Consider the following 13928-nt stretch of genomic DNA (forward strand, 5'->3'; position numbering starts at 1 on the left):
GTGGATTTTCTCCGGGTACTCCGGCTTCCTCCCACAGTCCAAAGACATGCAGGTAATCTTGCGACCAGTCCAGGGTGTACCCTGCCCCTCACCCTAAGTCAGCTGATAATAAAAGTTGCTCCACCATAAATTATAGTCACCCTCAGATAGTTTATGGAGTATTTGTAATATTTCAACAGTTGAGATTCAGCAATTCAATTGTTATTTGTCTTTAGATGTTTACCTACATCTTTAATAGATGCTTAGAGTTTTTGTGACAATTCACTACATATGCTCAGAATGATTTAGTTGAACTTAAACTGCTCCTTCAACTAAATAGTTCAAGTTCAACTAAATTATTCTGAAAATATGTAGGTGTGTGCATTAATTGTCACATACTCTATAGATAATCGCTTAAATCTCAACGAATTAGCAGTTGAAATGTTACAAATATCAACTATCTGTAGGTGGACTACCCAAAAAAAGTTTTACCATAGTTGGTTACTTGAGAAAGTAAATTTACATTACTTTTAAATGTTTGGTTCAATTCTTTTGTTAGTGCACACATATTGGGGAAGTATTGCTGTGGCACAGTGTGGGACCAGACAACTGTCAAATTTCATCTATGACTGTACCCATTATCACAATGATGAAAAGCGGAACAATAAAACAAACTAGATATGTTTTGATAGGCCTATTTATTATGGCCTTGACAGGCCTTCAAATCAAGCAACTCAAGACAGTTTAAATGCTCTTTTTTACCCTTTGTCTATAGAGTAATTGACATGAAATAATTTTTGAAAAATACATTTTATTTCATTCTTTGCTAACAATACGACATCACCATAGCAACATATTGTTGCGCGTTTTGTTTTGCTGTCCTACCAATCCGTCGGACTGTTGTTTTTCCTGTGCTGTCCAGAAGCTGTTGTCTGTCTGCCGCCTACCTAAATCCACGTAAATGTAGCATAATGCTGACTGATTGATTCATGCCATTTATTGCTCCACCATAAAATCAGGTATTGTTAGATCGCAACCCTGAAAAAGTCTGGGAATAGGCTGCGTTTGTCTGCTATGATCAGGACAAAAGTAACAAGCCCATTTAAATTTCAGTAATTGTAATTAGGTTTTATAATTTGAAAAGTATTAGTTACATTTCTAGGTAGCAGTAAAAGTAGTATCCCTCATGCTGCCATATACTTGAATTCCCTTTGTCAAGTGCTTTACATCACAGTGCAACAGACGGATCCCTCATGAGAAAAAGTTTGTCATACATGCTGTCAAAAAGTTAGTCTGGAGTGATGGTAAACTGAATAGCTGACAAATAGTTTATTGTCAAACAGTTACACTGCACATATTGTGTGTCTGTACAGAACATTGGACTGCACCAATTTATTATCCTCTGCAATATATAAAGAGCACAGAAAGAAAAGCACAGAGTAGGCAGGAGGCTCATGTCCTTCACTGTGTACAATACCTTCACACAGGACACTCAGTTGCCGATGCACTCTTCTTTATGATGTGCTAAAGAGGCAGCGTCAAGGTTGGTAAAGGTAAATGACTCAATAAGCCGGTCAAGAACACCAGCTCTGTTGTAGGCCTGAGTCCAGATTGTTTAGAGGTAGTTTGTGAGAGTAGGATGAGGACCAAGGTTAAATCAATCCTGCATGACCCCTATCCTCGTGATAGAATCAACAGAGTAAAGCACCATCAGCACCAACGAGGGTCCCTGGCCCTCCTTTATACTAACGTACATTTGGTCTACATTATTTCCTGTATGCATTTCCCATGTAAACAGTTCATCAAATTAGACTCTGTAATAGCTTAATCACAACTGTAAACACTGCTGCAGAGGTGGGCCATATTAGGTCGAATGCCAATTAGTTGGTTTTGTCAGTGAGATAAAGACCTAGTAGTCAGCAGTTTGATGTCTTTTCAAAGCAACATGAAACAACTACTGTAACAGAGCTCTAAAGAGGCCAAATCATTTGCGCTCTAACCGCCGGAGTATCAGTCAAACAAACTGATAAAAAATGTATTATGTCCAAGGGATGACACTCCAAAATCGTGATAGCATATGCCAACTCAGACAAACTGCAGTGACAAAGAGGAACAGCAGCTGCAAGCTGAAACTAAGCAACAGGGATATGACACATTTACAGTACAGGGGGCTGACAAATACTGCTAATTGTCCTGCAACATAATATGTCTAATTGTTGTAGTATTCAATGACTTCATAAAATATATATTTTTAAAGTGTCTCTCCCTTCTTATCCATTTAAACTGAACTTCATCGTGTACTGCTGCATCCACTTTGCATTTGTTTTTGTATATTGACTGCTAACTAGCTCAACCCTCTTGTGCAAATGTCCCTACATGCCCCTGTGGGCCTATATAGTTATATTTACATCACTATTGTTATGCTTATACCCCTGTTGACGCTGTAAGCACAGGCATATCAGGCTCCTACAGTAAGATGTTAACTGTATTTCTGTAACCCCCTAACTTATTTGTATTATTAGCCTGGGGTACTTCCTTTATTTTTCATGTTTATAATTACATGTAATGCAGGGATTTTACATGGCTCTAAATGTTTTAAATCCATCCATCCATCCATTGTCCAGGGCCGACACAAAAGTCAGACAACCATTCATTCTCACATTCACATTTACGGGAGGAAGCCGGAGAACAAGAAGAAAACCTATGCTAAAATGGGGAGAACATGCAAACTCCAAACTGAAAGGCCCAAGCCAGCAAGTGGGTTCAAACCTGGTATTTCGTTTAGGTGACAGTGGTGGCACCGCTGTGCTGCCTGTAAATGTTTCAAATGTGTGTAATGATTTAGTGATGACTTTGAATGCAGCTCAAGGGGCTATCACACTGCTGTGCAGTAACTCTCTACCTCCAATGAGGGAACGGTGGCAGAGGGAGAGTGGTTTCAAACGAGGCTGTGGGGTATGAAGTGGTTGCCACCCACATGAACACAAACAGATTTTGCTCTGCCGCAAAGACTTCACGGTCTTGAACCTCTGGCAGTTGCCGCTGGCTTTGGACGATCAAATAGTGGAAGCAGAAAGAGGACAAGATGAAGGAGCTGAAAATGTTGGTGTCTGAATACCCCAAATTGTGGCACAACAACTTTTAAGGACAACCAGAAGAAAAACTGGGTCTGGAATAACATTTCCACTGAACTTAAGATGAACTTAAGATGACCGTCAAGGGGTGCCCCCCCTGGAGCAAGCGTTGGATCTGACTGAGAAACCTTGGGCGTTATCAGCAGACAGCTTATCACTCAAAGTGGCCCGCCCTTCATTATGCCTAACTTTGAGCCTTAATAAAATGTGAGATATAAAAAAATTCATCCACCGAACATTTGTCATGGATGTTGAAATTAGCCATAGAGACTAAAACTGTTTTTTGTTCCAGGCTGTAAACATGTTTATTTCTGCTGTGAAGTTCGGCATTTTAACATGCGGGACAGTGGGGATTAACTGGCTTCTGGAGCCACCCTCAAGTGGTCATTCAAAGAACTGCAGTTTTTGTGTTGGCTCATTTTTCAGCCCTATAGATTGTCATGGCAGTTGTGACCACAGCGGCAGCAGCCTAAAATTCACACACATTCACAAAACACATTCATTACATTGTGGCTTAAATATATTGTATTATATAGTTTATTTTTAACTTTGTTTTTTTTACTTCATTTTTACAACCTTTCTGACTAGATAAGTGAGGTCGAATGGGTTAAAGGTGCAACAGAGTTGACACACTTAGACTATTTTTTCTGTAAGCAGGCACTCACCAACTCAATAATACAGCAAAAATGCACAGGAAAGATGACATTACTATTGAGTTGATAGTAACTGAACCTAAGGGTGCTGTTCCCACAGCCTGGTGGAGCAGAACAGTGCTCTGATTCTTTTTCTGATTTATATTCTGATCTATACACTGTGGATTTGCCTCAGAGGACACATACAGTATAGTTTTCTAGTTGGCGACGTCACATATGTACTCACTGTTTTACCTTTATGTTTTTGGAGAACATTTTTTGGTTATTATTTTGTCATGTGTTTTTTTTTCTCCCAGTGGACACATCAGAAACAATCTGCACTGAGACACAGAACAAATCTGCAGTGGCTGTGACCACTGTGAATGTTTATGTGGAGCTTCCCTTTGGGATTTATTTTCAGCACTGGCAGGATAGAATGACTGAATAGACTCCAACAATCCCTATGGGGAATACTGGGTCAGGTGGGATATGTAGTGTCTTGAACTTACCCTTGTGTATCAGCCCAGATTCTTATCACCGACAACTTCACTTGGTAGGCTGCTAAAATAACTGATGAATGTTTAAATGGCCTAACACCAACACTTTTTAATATATACAGGTGTTTGTATTTCAACGAAAGGTGTGCACTTCGATGTACTGTAAAGTGAAGAACCTGTGAAACCCTGTGAAATTCCTGTTTTAATGTCAGTGAAAGATTGTCTCTTTATAATAACACTGGGAATAGCTGGCAAAATATGATTTGAACCTTGGTCTGTCTGAGTGGTCATACTGGTTAGTGAACAGTTGCCTATTTACACCACCAGCAGATATAGAACATTAGCATTCATTTGAAGCTGATGAATGTAAGTTCAATATTCATCCAATGGTCAGTATTCACTTACCTTTTAGCCCTGTTTTGGGTTCCACCAACTTTTGAGGGACTGTCTTGCTCTTTAAAGTCTGGATTGTAGGATTTAGAGGCATTTAGCGGTAAGGTTTAGGTGAGATTGCAATCAGCTGAAATTTCTCCCATGAGACAAGCCTGTAGACGAACTACAGCGGCAAACACAAAACACTAATGTGCCTATCTAGAGCTGCTGTGTTTGATTTGTCCGTGCTGGACTACTGTAGAAACAATATGGTGAACTCCATAGAAGAGGACCAGGCCTCCAGTGCTCCTGACTTTGAGGCCAATATTCATAGTGGTCAAACAGTGGAATTACAACACCCGAGTAAGTCACATGATGCCATTAGGCCCCAAAAGACTTGTACCTGTAGACTTACATTGGTATAGAGTTGTCTGTAAATTAGTGGATAATTTTTTTGAGCACCACAACCCCCACAAAGTGACTTGTTTTCACTAACAGGATTCTTTTTGTCTAGTCTAGAAGAGCCACAAAATCAAATCATTGTATCCCCATTCATGTGAGGAGCACTTAATTGGAAGTAGCCAGTTTGACCAGAGGGAAGTCTCCAGTATGCCTGCTCTATGGGCTTGATGATGCTGAAGCAGTGGCGATCGTCTGGGTGACATCATAGTGCGGACATGCTTTTTGGTTTCATGTGCTACTGAGCAACTTCCATAGGAATGAACGGGATGCGCCTTCAATCCTGTATCCAGGTCTCTTATACATCCATGAAAAGGACCCACTCTGTATGTAGATATAAACGGCTAATTTTAAGGTAATGAAAACACAATGATTTCAAGTAAATTATACACTAATTAAAACATAGTTATGGATATTATTTTCAACTTCTGCCAAGAGATCCTCCTAAATCCTAAACACTAGATCTTTAAGCAGCTATTAAAGTAATGTTGTAGTAGTCATGTCCATTGTTAATATGAAAATATTAATTATAGCCTTGTGAAAAAATGCTGATTTAATGGACACCTTGGTGGCCTAGAGGTTAAGGTATTGACTTATTGCATAAAATGCAATATACTCTGTGTGCATTTGGCCACGGACTTATGTTGGGCTTTTGTCATTTCCAGTCACTTTATCCTCACATTTCCTGTCATATCTCTACTGTTGGCTTTAAACAGGGGCTTTCCATGCTGTGTGTTCTGAGAGTGGAAGTAGGAAAAGGCATTGGAGACTTACTTTTATCTTCTTTTCGGTCTGTAAAAACATGAGCCCTTTTTAAACAGGAATTGTGCAAATTTGCAGGAAAGCCCAATCAGTCTTCTTCAGCATTGGCAGTTTAAAAACAAAATCTGGGAGTGCAGCAAAATGCCGCCTACCTACTTTTGTTTATACAGAATGCGCCTTTTTCGGGGCAATGGGGGCGTGAGCAAGTAACAAACAGTGTAGCTCAGCGTGTGACGTAAACAGTGACGTGGGAGGGAAGCCATGGCGATAGCCAGACGGCGATTCTCTCGTAAGTTGGGCCGTTCTTCACCGTTCCTGTCATCTGACGGTTAATGGCCTCTTCATTTGCGAGGGCAAAGAGGGCGCGCAATTCCTTGTCTCCCCAGTTGCTCATCTTTACAGTGTCTGTCAGGTTTGTGTTTCCCTCTTGCTACTAGCTGCTCGCTAATTCCTGCTATCAGCTGTTTCCTGTTTATCCACCGCCAGTGGCTCACACATGCGGCGTCATCAACAGCTCCTCCCACAAGTCATCAACAGCCCCTCCTGTTGCGGAAGGCTGCCTCGGTCTGTTAAAACTAAAAGGGTTCCGCCAATATGTCTACCCTACGAGGCGGAAAATTGGGCACCTCGGATCAACTCGCCAATTCGGCTCTGTGTGTCTAAACGCTCGCAGCTTGCCGGCAAAACGGCCCAACATTCGTGGAAAATCTGGTAGTGTAAAAGGGGCTATAGATAGTAGAGGCTAAAAATGATTTTGACCATGCTTCTACACAACCTACCAAAGACTACAATAACTGATGTCAACAGAATCCCCAACACATTTCTGTCAGGCTATTGCAGTATTTGTGCATGCTAGTGTTGCATGCAAGTACAAGTGTTCTAAAACTAAGTTAGCACACAGTCAAGTTTTCATTATTATGTATTACAAAAAGTTTCCTTTTTGAGTTTAGTAGCCTATCATATTGACTCTCACGAGGGAGCCAAACACAGGACTCCTGGGGGAAAGTCTTGTGTTGTTTGAACCATCCACCACCCCAACCTGCCTGCTTATGTGGACTTTTGGTCTTAATACTATTTCCTTCTTTACTCCCGTTAAAGCATTGGTCATTGATCGCAGCCTTGCAAATTACTTGGGTTTAACACAAATTACTGGCTTATGATTACGTTGGTTATACAAGTTGTAGTGCATTCGTTTTCCAAGGTATACGTATAAACAGTACATGAGAACAGCCTGCGAGCTAACATCCTCCTGACATCCAAGAAATCCAAGTCGCTGATCTAATACACTGATTGCTGTTTTTGGCTTCTTCCCCAGTTGTTCAAAACAAACCTCAAAAAACAGCCACATTTTTAAGATGTCTAAAGCCTTATGGGTTAATAGATGTCATCCTTTTTAAAATGAAGACTCGGACATAGGTGCTCTCATGAAGAATTTTGAATGTGGCACCCTTGTCTCTTGTGATTGCTGTAACCCAGCAAGTCTGGAATCCATCATCCAATGGAAAGTTGTGGAAACTCAAATAAGCCTGCATCGGCTTGTTGTTGGAACAATACAAGACTCTACAGTGACTTTTGCAGCTTGATTGTGCCATGGTTTAGCTCAATTTCTCAATCTCAGTGATAGCGGGAGTTTTTGTCAATGCCCAAATAATAAAAAACTGCAGATTAGATTTCAGGTGAAAAAGAGTAGCTGTTCTGCCTGTACTGAAGTTATTTATTATTGTTGTAAATTCTTTAAACAGAGTTGTGCTTTCATGATCAAAGTTGGTTGCATTGGTTTTGGACTGTTTGAAATATAAGTTCCTCAATAAAGGAAAAAACTACAAAAAAAGCATTTACTGTTAAGTTCAACCACTACTGTCTCTATTCTACATGACTATCATATTATTTATTTCCACAGGGCTGAATAATTAACTCTTGCCTCTGTGTTCACAGAGGCTTTTTAAATTTTTAATTTTTTCAGTAAAATGATCTTTTAGATCTTTATGCAAGGCCATATCAGTACTGGAGCGGATCCTCAGTGCAGTTAGAAGTGCAAAATCCATCTTCATAAGTTTTAAAATTGACTCTTTTATGTTCAGCAGGGGATATTTCACTTATGTGTTTTGAGAAACATGCCAGAAATCCCATCAACTATATTCATTAATTCACTGCAATATATAGTGTGATTCTGATTCATTGCCACATTCGTGGATTCTCAGAAGAGAGCTGAAGCTGAGAGAGAGAGATGTCTGTACTTTCCTTTCTCTCTCACTCAGGCATTCTCACCTCCACACGCACGCATCCATCCATCCATCCACCCACAGACACACACACACACACACACACACACACACACAATCACGATGCAGGAAGTGGAATTTCTAGTCACCTCACATGCATACAAAACAAACGTGGTCTAAAGTATGAGTCCACAACATACATAATTGCACATATGCTATTCTTGTTTCCTTTTACTATCTCTCTTACTGAAGTCAGACATGCAAGCATACAGACACACGTGCACACACACTCACACACACACGCGTGCGCACACTAACACAAACATCCTCTCTTCTATTACTACTTTTTACTTCCCACCTGTCAGTTCTCGAAGAAAGGTATACGAGCAGATAGGTCTCGACAGAGCAGCGACTATGCACAATGCATGTGCACGCACGCACACACGCACGCACACACACACACACACACACACACACACACACCAAAGTCAGTTACTTGCTTTATTTCCTAGCGATCCTTCATCTCTCTAAATCCCTCTCCAAGGCTCCTCTCCTAACCCTCTCTTATGCTGTCTATAAAGATGTCTCCATTCTTTTTCATTCTTTTTCTGACAAGAAATTGAGAAAGGTTTCACATATCTGTCTCACTCTTTACTCTTAAGCTTACACATACAGTACACCATAGCTCTTATGTCTCTTTGAAAAAGGAAAGAAATAAAAGAAATCCCTCTTGATCCTCTACAGTGGCCATTTGCTTTGTTAATGCATTACAATTCAGCCAGCTTTGCTGCAGTGGAAAGAGAGGAAAAAAGAAGCATCCATAATGCTGAGCAAAACTGTCAGCATTATTGTAAAAATTCAGTCTATGCCAGTATTTTATATAAACCTGCAGTTCCACACCATCTGAGATGTCTATTTAGAACAACTGCTCAGTCAAAGAAATTAGCAAATGATTGAATTATTCAATTAACACTCGAATAACACACAATAACACACAAATAATTGTCAGTCACAACAAAAAAAAAAACACAAGACTCGTGCTTTTTTCCCAACAGTTTCATAAAAGAAATGTCCACATTCTCATCTGATTTCCACCCAAATATTTGGTCCCACACATCCAAATGTTGTTGTGTTTCCTGCTGCAAGCAGTCACTGATCATACAGTTAACAAGCTGCTCCTGCAGCTCAGAAAATACTTCCAATAAGTAAAGAGAAAAATAGTTAGAAAACACAGATGCTGGATATGCACCAGAGTAGAGCCCTGTGCAGGACTGTTTTCTTCCCACCCGCTCCCGCAGTGTGCGTGTTCTACTCCCACCCTCTCTGCTCCCACAGTTAGAGTGACTGCGCTCACCAGCACCCGTGGCACTGGGGGGTGGGGGGCTGAGTACACACGCACAGCAGTCAGTAGCCTTTTTCACACAGTTCGCCCTATAGGGCCACTACGAAGTCCCTTCTTTAAGCTGCCTTTTGCATTTTTACACAGAACCAAACAATGGCAGCATCGTAGCACTCCAGTGTGTGATTTCAGATAGCATGCCTTCATCTTGTAGCAAAAGAGGCATTACGGGCATAACATTTAACACAACAGCATTAGCCTCTAGTGTGACATATGACATTGGTGTTTGCTGCACTTTATAAAAACTAACATGGCAATAATAATTGTTTACCAGCCCTGTTGTCATCCTCTGCTCTGAGAGTAAGGAGCTTCCGGACCTCAGTTTTCCCTGTTTTCGACATTTTCGCCTGCTGTTCATCTTCTTTGAGGTAGCTGCTAACTGCAGCTGGCTGCTTTTTAAGTCTCCCAGTGGTGGATAGCACACATAACACGTCGCAAAAATATTTCACCTGTCCAGTCTATGGCCCCGTCTTGCTGGCCGTTCCATTTACACACAGCCACTGATTTGGTGTCATTACTACATCTGCTGTCGGCTTAAAGGCAAGACAACTCTGTGCCCCATTCTGTGGTCAAACCATGTGTACAGAGCCCTGACGTGAAATAATGGCCCAAAAGTCCTGCCTTAAACAGTAACCCTAACCTACACAAAATATGCAAGTGTATATCACATTTTGAGTCATGTTTTAAGGTAAATAACTCCAGCAATGGTTATTATTACATAATCATAATCACAGGGCTTGCAGTTTATTTTTTGACCGTCTGCTCCTGTAAGATTTGTGTTGGGTCCTGAAGGATCCCTGTCCCAATGCAATCCTCTACACCAGAATCCCTTTAGGTATTGAAATAAACACTAAATAATCAAAGTACATAGACTGCACTCCAATTTTCACCAAGATTGTTTTTGTTAATCTTACAAATGTGATTAAGAAAAAACACACAATGTAAATAAACATTTATAATTTTTTTTTTGAAAAACAAAAAATGGCAATAACATACTTACATACATCAGAAATCCTTCTGCCATATTAAAATTGGTATTTATATAAAGAGTAAAGGTTGAATTATGTCTCAGCTCTTCTTTTGCCTCTTTTATAATCTGTTTAAGAATATTAATATAAAGCGCTTTTGACAAGTTCTTAGTCTTAGACACACACACACACACACACACACACACACACACAATGTCTCTCACCCTTGCCAATAATAGTTTAATTCAAGCAGTGGCAGCTTTAGTCTTAAACTCTCAATTCCTGTGTTGAATAGCTCTCCCAGCAGCTCTCCCCTGGAACGTCATCAGCTTTGGAAATGCTGACAGACTGAAAAAGCAGCTGAGTCATTCTTAATGAAGATCAGGAAGCTTTTCCTCCTTTCCTCCTTTCCCTCCATCATCAGAATAACAAGCATGCTGGCACAGACAGCATAGGCTTACCCCACTGGAAATTTACTGCTACAGCACTAGCTGTCAAAAAGTTACAGACCGTCTGCAAATAAAAGGCAGGACCAGAACAAATTTTTACTTTCCGCACTTCACCTTTATTTGTCAGAACAGGTTCCCCCTCCTCTTCCTCCTCCACGAATATTGGTACTTGATTTGCATTGTTCAAAATCTCATAAGAATGTTGTTGAGTCAAACCATTGAGGATGGCCGCAGAGTGACCGCTAAAGTAATACCAAGGGAGAAATAGCAAAGAAAAGACTCTATTAAAGAATCAGCAGGCTCTAAATCTTTTGTAGCTGATATCCTTTGCTGCAGAAAACATAGTTTACTGTAGCCACAATCCCCTGAGGCAAGAGGAAACTGTGTACACTTGGCTGCAAATAATATTTATTGACATCTGCGCAAATATTATCCCAGGCATGAAACCACGTTGCAGTTAAACTCTGAATTTCCGACACTGTGTGCAGACCAAACTATATGTCACGGATTCAGTCATGCATGGAGCAGAAACTAAGCGCGGTTGTCAGGCAGCATACATAAATCTTGGACAATGTTTAGAGAGAGAAAACTGTCTCAGTAGCAGGATCGTCTAAGAATGCAGATTACGACAGAAATTCCTGCTCTCTTTTATGCCAGCAGCAGCTGATACATTTGGCCTAGCTGGAGATGCAATGGATTTCATTTCAATTTGTCCAAATACTTGTGAAAAATGTGACTCCACACTTGGCAACCAGCCGGCTGATATTCAGTGTGGTTGTTGACGGTTGAGGCTTTGGTGTCAGATTTTTATAAGTCAGCTTGAATGACTTGAATTTCCGCACTTGAACATCAGTGTTGCTTCCAGGTCCTGTTTGCCATAGAGGAAAAGAGATGCAAAACATGACACTGCAGTCAGTGTTGCTAGGCAGTAATTATAATATATATACTGGAGGGCTGTTCAAATATGCTGAAAATGCCTCCCCCAGTATACCGATAGAAAATACAACAACAACAAAAAAAAGGGTTTTGGTATGCTATGACAGGCAACCACGCATCGCGGTCCGAAACAATCATCAGCAAATTTCTAGGTTCTAGTTTTATGGTGTACTTAAATTCTGTGAGAGGTTTGTTCAAGTGGTGTTGCTGTACTCCAGCAGAAGTAGTTGCTCAACTGCTGTGGGCACAATCATTGTCGAAGACTGTGCTGTCTCTCTCTTTCATTACTTTCAAATTAGAAAACTAAAACTGAATATGAATGATGTGTAGGCTGCATCACTGTTGACTGTTATAGTTCTGATAAAGTGTTGGTATGTCAATTCCTACAGTATTCATTGCTTAGAAGGTTTTTAACCCGGAGCCAAATTCTCCACAGAGGTCCCTTCACTTCCAAAGCAAATGGCCCAGGTGATTTAAACCAGTAAAAAAAAAAACACTGAATAAAGCAGTTTCAAATTACAAATCAATGTTTCTCCTACCCTGTTCGGCATTTCGTAGGCGGCTCACTTGCCCAGCACCTGCTATGTGTGCACACCTTATTTCCGATTCAGACGTTCAAGAGAATTCTACCATGAGCCTGAATTACACAGAGGTCTTTTCCTCTCCAAAACAAACAGACCCGGTGATTTAAACCACCAAAAACACTGAGTAAAGCTGTTGCACATTACAAATCAGTGTTGTTCTGACGCTGTTTGGCATGTTGGACACAAAATGCTAGCCTACCACCTGCTAATCTGTCGTCAACTTTTTTCTCTGATAACTTGAGATCCAGATGTTCAGAGGGTTTTTACCACGAGCCAAATTATCCATATAGGTCTCTTTCTCTTCAAAACAAACAGACCCGGTGATTTAAACCCATAAAAACACTAAATAAAGCAGTTTCACCTAAAAAGACAGTGTTGGTGAAAGTATTCAGATCCTTAAGGTAGGTAAAAGTATTAATGCTAAGTGACTAAAACTATCAGATTATTGTAGTGGAGTACAAAGCACAGTATTTTGCTGTAGTGTGGTGGAGTAGAAGGAGAAAGTGGCATGATATTACTCAAATTAAAGGTGCCTCAAATTTGTACATTACTTGAGTAATTATACTCTGAGGGGCTGCTAACTATGGTGGGCAACATGAAAGCATGAAAACACAAATTGCCCTGTCTAGTGCCAGTGTTTGGTTTGTCAGTTCTAGGCTACTGTAGAAACATGCTAGTGCAATGTGGTGAACTTGGGGCCATCTGCCTCTGTAGATAAAAAGAGCTCAGTCTGTGACAGTGGTTCCCAGCTGGTCCAGCCATGGGGTCCAGATTTCTCCTTTCATTATTTCAAGGTCCACACAGTTTAATAAAGTCAGTGTCGTACTTGAGGTTGGCCATGTTGTCGAGCTAGTTCACTGTCTCTGTCAAGTAGCTAACTATTAGTAACTTACTCTACATCAGGAAACATCACTTCAAAATAAAAGCTCTGTTCCAGAAATTCACTGTAATTAAAAATGAAGTTTGTTTTTTTACACACTTGACATGTTTGCAAGTCACTTTAAGCATTCAGAATGGACCCATGACCCACTTTTTGACAGCAACCCAACAGTTGGGAACCACTGTTTTAAGGTAACGAAAACACCACAATCATATTTTTAAGTGAATATGCATTAAGGATATATTAAGGATATTATATATTAAGGATATTATATTATACTCCATTTCTGCCAATACTATATTCCCATAAATCCTACACACTGGACCTTTAAAAATGTCGTATTGTAATACATCCAGAAAAGTCATAAAGAAGTCAGTGTTCACTTTTATTGTGTGGCCCTCAATCCCACGCTGGCTCCCAAAAATAGCACTTAGTCATCAAAACTTTGAGAACTCCTAATCTTAAATTATTGTTTCAACATGCTCTAAAAACAGTTTTGCGGTTAAGTTTCGAAGCATTTCTCCTCAGGTGAATTTCCCACATACCGCTCTGGAGGAAAATGGTCCCCTGCCAATGTTAAATAGGTGATTACAGTCCTGTATTGATGCAGTAACAAACATCAGTGTGTGTGGAGTGACGGGTGGGAGATGGGAGT

This window comes from Epinephelus moara, chromosome 5, assembly GCF_006386435.1.
Source record: "Epinephelus moara isolate mb chromosome 5, YSFRI_EMoa_1.0, whole genome shotgun sequence".
Lineage (NCBI taxonomy): Eukaryota > Metazoa > Chordata > Actinopteri > Perciformes > Serranidae > Epinephelus > Epinephelus moara.